The following is a 4,289-nucleotide window of genomic DNA, read 5'->3' as shown; positions in this document are numbered from 1 at the left end:
GGTCTCTGACCCCCACCTCCAGTCCTCTGCTGGAGTCCTGGGCCCATCCCAGAGACCCGCCTATCACTGCAGGACCACTCTGAGTTTCTGCAGGCATCTTCTACTGGATCCTCATCCCTGACCCCATCCCTGGGTCCCTGTCTGCGGAGAGACCTGCTATAGAGCTTGGACCACCCAGAGTTACAGATATTGAAACTCTGACCCACATAAGCCCACTGGGGAAGTACCATAGAGAGAAGGGGAGACCCCACCAACGCCTACTGGAAGAAGCTATGGGAAGACAGCAATACAAGAAAACACCTAACAATAGAAAGACAAGCATGACACCATCAGAATCTAGGGAACCTACCCCAACTAGAATGGAACACAACAACAAAGCAGAGGAAGCAGAAGGGAACAACTTAAAAATTACCGTCATAAAAATGATAGAGGCCCTCAAAGAAGATGTGAGAAAATCCCTTAAAGAAATAGAAGAAAAAACAAACAAAAAACTGGAAGAAATGAACAAATTCCTTAAGGAAAGTAAAGAAAGTACAGAAAGCCGAGAAAAAACAACTAAGCAGGTGAAGGAAACGGTTCAAGACTTGAAAACTGAAATAGAGAAAATAAAGGTAACACAAACCAAAGGAATGCTGGAAATAGACAAACTGGGCAAACAATCGGGAACTACAGACACAAGCATAACCAACAGAATTCAAGAGATGGAAGAGAGAATCTCAGGCGCAGAAGATAAACTAGAAGAAATAGATTCATCGACCAAAGAAAATCGTAAATCCAACAAATCCTTAACACAAAACATCCAGGAAATGTGGGACACCGGGAAAAGGCCAAACCTAAGAATAATAGGCATAGAGGAAGGTGAGGAAGCCCAGCTCAAAGGTGCAGAAAACATATTCAACAAAATCATTGAGGAAAACTTTCCCAATCTGAACAAGGACATGCCCATGAAAGTACAAGAAGCATATCGAACACCAAATGCTGGACATATAATATTCAAAACACCTAGCATACAGAATAAAGAAAGAATATTAAGAGCAGCGAAGGAAAAAGGACAGGTAACATATAAAGGCAGACCTATCAGCATTACACATGACTTCTCCATGGAAACCCTCAAGGCCAGAAGGTCCTGGATAGATGTTCTACAAGTATTAAGAGAACACAGATGCCAGCCCAGGCTACAATACCCAGCAAAACTCTCAATCACTATAGATGGAGAAAATAAGATATTTAATGACAAAACCAGATTTTCCCAATACGTATCTACAAATCCAGCCCCACAGAAAGTATTGGAAGGAAAACTCCAACCCAAGGAAGGTAACTATGCCCACAAAAATGTAGGCAACAGATAATCTAACTACACCAGAAACCAAGGGTAAAGCAGGACAAATATATTCACAATATCACTGCCAGCAACAAACCTAAAACAAACAAGCACCAACAATCAATGGTCCTTACTCACCCTCAACATTAATGGTCTTAATTCACCTATAAAAAGACACAGGCTAACAGAACGGCTACGAAGACAGAATCCATCCTTCTGCTGCATACAAGAAACACATGTAAGCTTCAAAGATATTACCTCAGGGTAAAGGTTGGGGAAAGATTTTCCAATCAAATGGAACCAAGAAGCAAGCAGGTGTGGCTATCCTAATATCTAACAATTAGACTTCAAACCAAAATTAATCAAAAGAGATGAAGATGGTCATTTCGTATTCATCGCAGGAGAAATCCATCAACACAAAGTCTCAGTTCTGAACATCTATGCCCCTAATACAAAGTCACCCACATTCGTAAAAGAAACGCCACTAAAATTCAAAGCTCATATAAAACCTCACACACCTATAGTGGGAGACTTCAATACACCACTCTCAACACTAGACAGGACCACAAATCAGAAACTCAACAAAGAAACAAAAGAATTAACAGAAGTTATGTCTCAACTGGGTTTAACAGACATCTATAGAACATTCCATCCAAACACAAAAGAATATACCTTCTTTTCTGCTTCACATGGAACCTTCTCTAAAATCGACCACATACTAGGTGGCATAACAAACCTCAACAGATACAAGAGAATAGGAATAGTCCACTGTACCTTATCAGATCACCATGCTTTAAAATTGGAATTCAACAACAACACAAATAGCAGAAAACCTGCAAACTCATGGAAACTGAACAATGTGCAATTGCACTACACCTGAGTCAAAGAAGAAATAAAGAAATTAAGGACTTTCTAATATTCCATGAGAATGAGGATACAACATACCAGAACTTTTGGGACACCTTGAAAGCAGTGCTACGAAGGAAGTTCATTGCACTAAGTGCCCATATGAAGAAAACAGAGGATAGTCACATAAAAGAATTAACAGCGCAACTGAAAGCCTTAGAACAGAGAGAAGCAAACTCACCCCTTAAGAGTAGATTCCAGGAAATAATCAACTTGAGGGCTGAAATCAACAAAATAGAAACCAGGAACACAATACAAAAATTCAATGCAACAAAGAGTTGGTTTTTTGAGAAAATCAATGAGATAGACAAAGCTTTGTCCTAACTAATGAAAAAGCAGAGAGAGAACATGCAAATTAACAAAATCAGAAATGAAAAGGGGAACATAACAACGGACACAGAGGAAGTCCAGACAATTTTCAGGTCATACTTTGAAAACCTGTATTCCACAAAAATTGAAAATTCAAAGGAAATGGGCAAATTTCTGGATAACTATCACTTATCAAAATTAAATCAAGAACAGGCAAACAACTTAAAGAGACCTATATCCCGCAATGAACTAGAAGCAGTAATTGAAAGCCTTCCAACCAAAAAAAGTCCAGGGCCAGATTATTCAGTGCAGAATTCTACCAGACATTCAAGGAAGAACAAATACCAATACTCCTCAAACTGTTCCACAAGATAGAAACAGAAGATTCATTGTCAAACTCTTTTTATGAGGCCACAATAACCTTGGTATCCAAGCCTCACAAAGACACAACTAAGAAAGAAAACTACAGACCAATATCCCTGATGAACATCGATGCAAAAATACTCAATAAAATACTGGCAAACCGAATTCAAGAATATATCAGAGAAATCATCCACCATGACCAATTAGGCTTCATCCCTGGATTGCAGGGATGATTTAACATACGAAAATGTATCAACGTGATCCACCATATAAACAAACTGAAAAAGAAAAACCATATGATTATCTCCCTAGATGCGGAAAAAGCCTTCGACAAAATTGAACACCCTTTCATGATAAAGGTCCTTGGATAACAGGAACATACCTAAACATAATAAGAACAATATACAGCAAACCAAGTGCCAACATCTAACTGAATGGAAAGAAACTTAAGCCAATTCCTCTAAAATCAGGAACAAGACAAGGCTGACCTCTCTCTCCATATCTCTTCAATATCATACTGGAAGTTCTAGCTAAAGCTATAAGACAACAAAAGGAGATCAAGGGGATCCAAATTGGAAAGGAAGAAGTCAAACTGCCTCTATTTGCAGATGATATGATAGTTTACATAAGCGACCCAATAAACTCTACCAGGGAACTCCTACAGCTGATAAACACCTTCAGCAAACTAGCAAGGTACAAGATAAACTCAAAAAAAGCAGTAGCCCTACTTTTTTCAGAAGACAAAGACACAGAGAAAGAAATCAGAGAAACATCACCCTTTACAATAGCCACAAGCAACATAAAGTATCTTGGTGTAATACTTACCAAACAAGTAAAAGACCTATATAATAAGAATTTTGTGGCTCTAAAGAAAGAAATTAAAGAAGATACCAGAAAATGGAAAGATCTCCCATGCTCTTGGATAGGTAGGACAAACACAGTAAAAATGGCAATCTTGCCAAAAGCAATCTACAGATTCAATGCAATCCCCATTAAAATCCCAGCACAATTCTTAACTGACCTTGAAAGGATAATAATCAACTTTATATGGAAAAACAAAAGACCCAAGATAGCCAAAACAACCCTATACAATAAAGGAACTTCAGGGGGCATCACCATTCCTGACTTTAAACTCTACTACAGAGCTATAGTTCTGAAAACAGCCTGGTATTGGCACAAAAATAGACAGGTAGACCAATGGAATCGAATTGAAAATCCTGATATTAACCCACACACCTATGAACACCTGATTTTCGACAAAACAGCTAAAATTATACAATGGGGTGAGGACAGCATCTTCAACAAATGGTGCTGGCACAATTGGATGAGGGTGTGTAGAAGACTGCAGATAGACCCATGCCTGTCGCCATGCACAAAACTCAAGTTCAAA

This window comes from Phodopus roborovskii, unplaced genomic scaffold (genome assembly GCF_943737965.1).
Source record: "Phodopus roborovskii unplaced genomic scaffold, PHOROB, whole genome shotgun sequence".
Lineage (NCBI taxonomy): Eukaryota > Metazoa > Chordata > Mammalia > Rodentia > Cricetidae > Phodopus > Phodopus roborovskii.
Note: the sequence above shows the minus strand (reverse complement) of the source record.